Source organism: Marmota monax, unplaced genomic scaffold, assembly GCF_021218885.2.
Source record: "Marmota monax isolate L192 unplaced genomic scaffold, Marmota_monax_Labrador192_F-V1.1 WCK01_AAM20220418_F8-fsc00244, whole genome shotgun sequence".
NCBI lineage: Eukaryota > Metazoa > Chordata > Mammalia > Rodentia > Sciuridae > Marmota > Marmota monax.
The window spans coordinates 681,696-689,995 of record NW_026692962.1 but is presented as its reverse complement, the minus strand read 5'-3'; positions in this window follow the sequence as shown (position 1 = coordinate 689,995).

The following is an 8,300-nucleotide window of genomic DNA, read 5'->3' as shown; positions in this document are numbered from 1 at the left end:
CAAATATAAAAAAAAAACAGTGTTCTTTTTTGGCATTGTTTTGTAATAGTAAAGTTTATTTCTCTGATTTCTCTTTGTCAATATATTCTTCACCCTCCAAACTCCAATCTGAAGTGTCCCCCCACCAATCACCACCAACAACTGTCAGCGATATCCCTGGCCTACACTATGACATTTTTACTTAGGACTCTATTCACTGGACAGAGCTTATGTTCTAGAAATTTCTGTCTTCCTTTATAAACTTATTTATCCTGTTTACCCACTCCATGAGCCTTACTTTCAAAAGGCAGCAGTCAGCTAATGGACCAAATTCTCTCTACCATTTTATTCATGCTGTGCCTCCAAATACCTTGTAAGTGCTATTTTATTTATTGATTTAATTTTTTATGTTCTAGCATTTCTATAAAATGTTTGAAGCAACTTACAGAAGTGTGCTTCATAAAATATATATGTATATATTTTCTGGATATATATATATCCAGAAAAAAAAATGCAAACTTGTATAAAGATGTGGCCAAGGAGAAAATAGTATTCCAACAAAACAGGCCATAAAACAGCTCATGTATGCTACAGTTAAGTTGTGAATTTGGGTAATGATCTCCTGATGGTCAATGCGATTTGGAGGACAATAGAATGTTTCTAACAGACTGGAAGAAAAAAACTACTGTTCCCCTAGAATTCTATACAAATAGAAACATCATTCAAAATAAAACACACACACACACACACACAAACACACACAGAGAGATTTAAAAACTAAAAGAATTAATGACAAAATATACTGAGAGAAATGTTAAAAAATAATCTTTAATCTGAACTCTGAAAAAGGAATAATGAGTTCAAAAATCATAAATACATGGTTAAAATTTTTCCTTATTTTTAAAATATCTTTAAGAGATGACGATTGCCCAAAGTAAAATAATTACAATGTATAAGTAATAATTACAATGTGCTTTTGATGGTAGAACATCTGTAGAAAAAGAGCAAAGGAAAACATACCCTGGTAAAGTTCTTCTGTGAGAAGTGGCATACCATCACTTGAAAGAATGCTGTGCTAAGTAAGTGAGGCATATACTGCAAACACTAAGCAGCCACATCAAACAAAAATACAGAGCAATACCACAGAGTCACCTCCTCTCTCATTAATTGATATAAAAAGGAGACAGAAATATAAAGATGAGAGCAATACTGTCAATCATCTTATTAAGGAGTTGGCAAATGGGGGCAATAGGAGTCTTGTGGTTCCCAAGCTGTCGGTTGGTCCATTTTGACCTCTGCTGGGTGACCCTCTTTCTGCTCAATGTGGCAGAATGTAGCTTGTCCTACCTGGTCTTTCTAGGCATCCCATGTTATTACCTACTGAGAACTATAGACTTTGCCATTTTTTCAGGTCTGAAGTTTCCCACATTTGTGGTCTTTTAATTCCAGGTTCCAGGCACCTCCTGCCCACCCACCTGCTCAGTCCTCTTTTCCAATGCTGTACCACTGCTCCCACACAGCCTCAGAAAACACAGAACACCAGCCTTCTCCAGGAGCTTAAACTGCTGGGGCCGGGATGAGCCCGTATATTTCTCTAGTTCTCCCAAATGAAGATGAATGATCTGCTGCATTGCCTTCCCTATAAACAACACTTGACCTCAAAATAAAGCATGCAAGGCTCTTTGGGTCTAGTATCTTGCCATTCCTGTCTCTTTCTTGGCTCTTCCTTCCCCCAGATGAGCCTGTGTGTCAGGGAGTTTCCTTGCCTTGTTCATCTTCCCCATACTACAGTTTATCACATTAGATCCCTAAGCTTTTGCTAGGTTAGTGAAATTTCTAGAATGCAGAAAAGTCTTTGTAGTTAGCTTTCCAAAACCATTACCTTCCTGTGAATTCAAATTAGCCTGGCTTGAAATTTCAGACTGAACCGTGGTTCTTTTTCATTTGCATTGTCTCCGTCTCCATGAAAAAAAAAAAAAAGAATGGTTAGTGGAGACGTTGTAGGGAATATAGAAAATTAGAGATTATCAGAAATGAAAATACATTCACTTTATATTTCAAAATTATCCCCATTGTATCCATTGAAAGAATATTACTGACTTTGGTAGGAATACTCTGAAGCCAGATAAGAGTGCATTGCGCAATGACTGGGAAATGGTTACCTACATATCTATCCCTACTAGAATCTTGCTGTGAAAACAAAGGTAGAATGGGCCATGACAAGATAGGAGTATGGGACTGATATGTCTTGTAAATGCTAAGGCTAAAAATAGGGAAAAATGTTTGGATGAAAGATAAATCTTTGAAAAAAGTGAGAAAGATGGTAGCAGTTTAAAAGAGAAAGGATTGGTTGAATAGTTGAGAACTCTGAAGAATTCCAGTTTCAGTTAATGCTTTCTGAGGGTAAAAACCTATTGAATAGTTAAATACTTAGTTTTACAAAGGCAGTGTTTACCAAATGCAGACATAAGGGTGACCGTGGATATTTATCAGAAATTTTTATTTCCAGCTCCTACTTAAAGAGATTCTGTTGCAATAGGTCTGGGATAGGGACCAGCACTCTGTGTTTTTAATGAGTAAAGTACGAAATTCTCACAGTGAGGAGAGCATGGGAAATACTGCCAGGTCACTCCTAAATGGCTATAGAACATGGAAACATGCAACTAAGGGTTAATTGAAAAACTACTTATGCCCCTTAAATAAGAGGAACCCAAGCAAATAAGGAGAAGCAGAGCCTTATGAAATTGTCACAAGGCAAAATGAATTCGTTAGTTCACTTCTGCCTGGGAATGTGAAGTTACTTTCACAGTGATGTAAAAGTTCCCACGAACCTTGGCGCGTCGACAACAGAAGCCCCAGTGAAAAGCCACTCCTGGAGTCTGCTTCTTTTTCAATGGCCTTCACTTGAATACAGTCATGCACTGAATAACGATGTCCAACCCATGAGTGGTCCTGTTAGAATACAATGAAGCTGAAAACTTCCTATTGCCTGGGAATGTCCTCGCTGTCCTAAGTCATCACCCAAAGCATTCCTCGTGTGCTTGTGGTGAGGCTGCTATACATAGGCCTACTGTGCTGACAGTCATATAAAGAATAGTGCATGCAATTGTGAACAGTGGGTGATACACTTGATAATGACAACAAATGACTGCAACTAGTGTATATGTTTACTAGACTACGCTTACTGTCTGCATTTAAGCATGTACTCATTTAAAAAAAATAAAGTTAACTATAAAACAGCCTTAAGCCTTAGACAAGCCCTATCCATCCCTCGGAAGGGATTCCAGAAGGCACTGTCACCAGAGGACTTGATAGCTGTGTGCTTGTCATTGTCCTTGAAGACCTTCCAGTGGGATGAGACATGGAGTAGAAGACAGTGATGCTGATGATTCTGACCCTGGGTAGTCCCAGGCTCAGATGTGGGTTTTTTCTTAATTTCCAACAAGGCAGTTTCTAAAGTTAAAAAAAAAGTTTTTTTTAAACAGAAAGATGCTTATAAATTAAGGATATAAAGAAAAATATTTTTGTACATCTATACAACGTGTTTAATTTTTTTTGTAAAAAGCTAAAAAAAAAAACGATTACAAGTACACAAAGTAAAAAAGTTACAGAGAGCTAAGGTTAATTTACTATTGAAGAGAACTGTTATCAATTTAGTGTTGCCTAAATGTACGGGGTTCATAAAGTCTGCTCTAGTGTGCCATGATGCCCTAGGAGTTCACGTTCACTCACCACTCACTCAACCAGGCAACCTCCGGTCCTGCAGGCTCCATTCATGGTAAATGCCTTATACAAGTGAGCTGCTTTTTATCTTCTATATCATATTTTACTGTGTCTTTTCTATTTTGGGATATACTAAGATACACAAATACTATGTCATAATACCATATCACAATATGATAAAATTGCCTACTGTACAGTATTCAGTATAATAACGTGCTATGCCCATTGTAGCCTAGGAGCAGTAAGCTATACCACCCTGCCTACGTGTGTAATAGACTGTCCCATCTAGAACTGTGTAAGTACACCATATGGCACTTGCATAATGACAAAAAATCACCTTACCCTATGACCCACTTCTTAGAAACTGTAACTCCATTATTAAATGGTACTTAACTGTTTTCCTAAATTTCTAAGTACCAAGTATGACCTTAAGCCAAAGGAATAAAGTTCATATTTAATCATACATTCCAAATTCAACATTTAATTGCACTTGTTGGATTTTCAGCACAATAGGACTCAAGGTCTTGGTAATTGAGTGAATTTTAATTACATGCAAGTTGGATTAAAGAAAAGTAGTCATTAAATTTTCTTAATTACAGATTCTGATTTTAAAAATCCTTTTACACAGACTGAAATTTTCATTTGAGAAAGTTGAAATTGTTCATAATACAATTCAATTTTAAAATAATTCACAACGCCTCCCTCATCCCATAAAGTCAATGTTGTCTATTCTTTTTCAAGACTGAAACATTGCCTTTCATGGAATCAACTAGTTTTACTGCTTCACAATACTCCCAGGAATCTCTGCTAAGGAAGAAAGAACTGAGAACAATAAAATGCTCTCTCCCTATAGCATTGTCCTTGGTTAAATAGCCCAGACATTTGGTTCTATTCAATTTGTTAGACTCTTCTCAATCGAGCTTTACAGATTAGTCCCTTTAGAGAGAAACTAAGCTCTTCCATAGCAGCAAAGCCTGAAAAACCATTGCACACATTTTTTCAGATGTGAAACTTGCATAATCATTGGACTAAAATGAACACTGCTTCAAAATAATTTTAAAAATTGTATGTACAAGAAAACCGAAGCTCCTTAATAGATGAGTGCCCAACTATTATTTTCCCCAGTACTTTTAGAACTCACTTCAATTGCTATTAACATTTTTTCCAAATCTGCCATTAGCAAAGCAAATGAGGCATATCTGGTGAATTTCATATGGGAAGCAGATAAAGGAAAACTTTCTGTGTTAGACCATTATTTGAAGCTGCATTTCCTCAAGAAGGTTTTGTGGTCTATGCAGCTTTTCTTTATTTGTAAGCACAGTAGAATATATATATATATATATATATATATATATATATATATATATATATATATATTAAACAGAAAGACGCTTATAAATTAAGGATATAAAGAAAAATATTTTTGTACATCTATACAACGTGTTTAATCTTTTTTTGTAAAAAGCTATACATATATATGTGTATATATATATGTGTGTGTGTGTGTGTGTGTGTGTGTGTTCTACTGTGCTTACAAATAAAGAAATATATATATATAATATTTTACATCATTCATCCAGAGCTGAATGGTGATAGTAATGAGATGGACTGCCCCCCAATTTTTTAACCTATTAATTAACTTTGGTTTCAAACTTCCAATCTCATAAATTTAGGTAAGATTCTAATAGTCAAGGATCAATACAACCAGAAGTCTGCATCAAGATTTGAATTAATTTCTAGGGAAATCAGACTATAAAACATAGAATGAGACAGTTTACTAATAAAGTTCTTTTGTTTTTCCTCCAAATACACCACTTACATTTTTCCACCAGAATATCAGGCAAACGAATGAGACAGTTCAAATCTGTAGACACTATGAAGGATGTCTATTGCGAGGAAAACCCTGGTGGGTGTCTCCTATGCTTCTCTCTGATGCCAGCCAGCCAGAGAAAATAGACAGTAGCAACCAAGACAATCCATATCTATTCAGGGACAAGGAGTCAGGGAAAAAAATTTTCCCATAGATCTGTCAAGTTCAGGTGCAAGATGTACCTATATTCTTTTATCTATCTTTAACCTAATTTCTGCTTTCTCTTTTAAAGAGTCTCTCAACCAATATCAAGAAGAGGAGGTGGGGATTTCTCTGTGGAGAATGATTCACTCTTTTTCTTCCCACGATATCGCGGACCTTCTAGAAGCAGAGAATCCAACTCTGTTCCTAACGGGGCTTTCTATTGTTTCGGGCTATTGACAAGGACTGAGGCTTGACAACATCTCTAGTCATGCACAGGCATTTTCTGGAAAATGAATAAGGTTTACATACAGCTATTTATTAGAAGGCCCCTGTAGGCAGCGATGGTGTCAGCTGCCTTGACTTCTCTGCAAGAGCCATAGGATGGGCTCTAAAGGGTGTCAAATACGGTCTCTCTGCAGGCCATGGCTCAGCTTCCGGAAGGCCTCCTGATGTTTGCCAGTCTCTCCATGTCGGACCATCATCTCCTTTACCTGAGGCCTCCTCAGCTAGGTTATTCCTTTTAGTTCAGGGTATGCCCTGTTTCTTGTGAGGTCTAATCATATCGCTTTTCTTCCTATTACCTTAAGACAGTTGAAAGACGGGGAGTGGAGTGAGCAAGACCATCTGCTTCTCTCTTAATTCTCTTTCCAGGACACAGACTCCATGCCCTCCTTTCCTCTACATTTGATTTCCCCAAATTTGCTTTATCGAACGTAAATGTTATTAAAATCCCTAACACTAAGATCAAGCAACAGAACGAAAACAGAGCCCAAGAAGTTCTCCTGTGCCCCCCACTCCAGTCACTGTCACTCAAAGAATAAATAATATTCGGATTTCTAACACCACGTATCACTTTTGCTGACTTTTGAGTTATACAGATTCGTGCTAGAATGAAAGCCAGGTTCTTGTGCATGCTAGGCAAGTGCTGCACCACTGAACTACATCCCCAACCCTTTTCATTTTAAGACAGGGTCTCACTAAGTGATTTCAAACTTGCAGTCTTCTTGCCTCAGCCTCCCAAATAAGTGAGATCACAGTCATATACCACCACGACTGGCTTGGCATCTCCTCCTTTATAAATGCATTTTTTTATTCAATATTATTTTTGTAAAATTCATCAATATTACTGCATATAGTCATAACTCAAGAAATGAAGTTTAATAAAGTACCTTAACTATTCTTTCTATTTGCAATTTTTACCTCAATCCAAAGTCACCGGGCAGCAAGGCAGATACTTGTGATAAAAAGAAAAAGGATTGAAGTGATCAAGGAAACAAAGAATCAAAATTAATATTTCAAGATTTTATTATCTAAAAGTTTCAATTTTTAAAACTATCAGTTTAATTTTTTGGTAGCGTAATTACATTGTACATAATTTTGTTCTAGTCATTGAATGTACATATATAATATCATGTAGATTATTTTAACACATTTATGTTTTTACAGCCTTATATAGATATGACTGACATGCAATGAACTGCACATCTTAAAATTTACAATCTGGTGAGTCTGACATATGTAATTCTTGAAACTATCTCCACAATTAATATTATAAATATATTCATCACCGCATAAAGTTTCTTCATAATGCTTTGCAATTCATGCTCCTCCTTGACCTCCATCCTTTCTCAAAGCAATCACTGATCTTTTGCTTTCTGTCACTATAAATTATTTTGCATTTTATAGAATTTTACATGAGTGACATCATATAGACAAATTAAAGACAACTATAAATGCATATGTAGTATGCATTCTTTTGTCTGGCTTCTTTCATTCATTGTAAGGATTGTGAGATTTATTCAGGTTGTTGCACGTACCAGCGGTTCATTACTTGTTGGTGCTGTGTAGTACTCCATTCCATGGATATACCAGAATTTGTTTATTCATTCATTTGTGGGTGAACTTTTGGGTAGTTTCTATTTTTGGAGCTGTTATACTACTAATAATAATCTAGTCGTATCTTCTACACTTGTTTTTCATTGGGTATATACTCCACTTGTTCAGCCTAGTCTCCCTGACTGCTGGGCCCTACTTTGTTTTCCCTTGGGCTTTGAAGGAGAAATAGGAAAATTCAAAATTGTGAATGGAAATATCAAAGCTGCTGTGTCAGTGATTGATTGAAGACATAAGCTAAACATAAATACAATGATAAAAGAATTGAAAAATAACTAACAACCTATTTGCATTTATAGTGCCCTCTACTCAACATCGAGAAGATACACATTGTTTACAACTACATGTAGAATATTCACCAACATAGGCCCTATTTTAACAATAAAATAATAAATTCAATAAGATCAAAACCATAAAAAGTGTGTTCCCTGACTGAAACGGAATTAAACTACAAATAAATACCGGAAGGATAGCTGGATGGAAAGTTCCCAAATACATGGAACACACTTTTAAATAACCCATATCTTGAAGAAGAAATTATAAGGGAATTTAGAAAATTATTTTAATTTCCTGAGAATGAAATACAACATATTAAAAATTCTGTGGCATGCAGCCAATACAATACCTTCAGGAGAATTTATCTCTTTTCAATACTTATATTAAAAAAGAGGAAAGATCTTAAATTATTAAG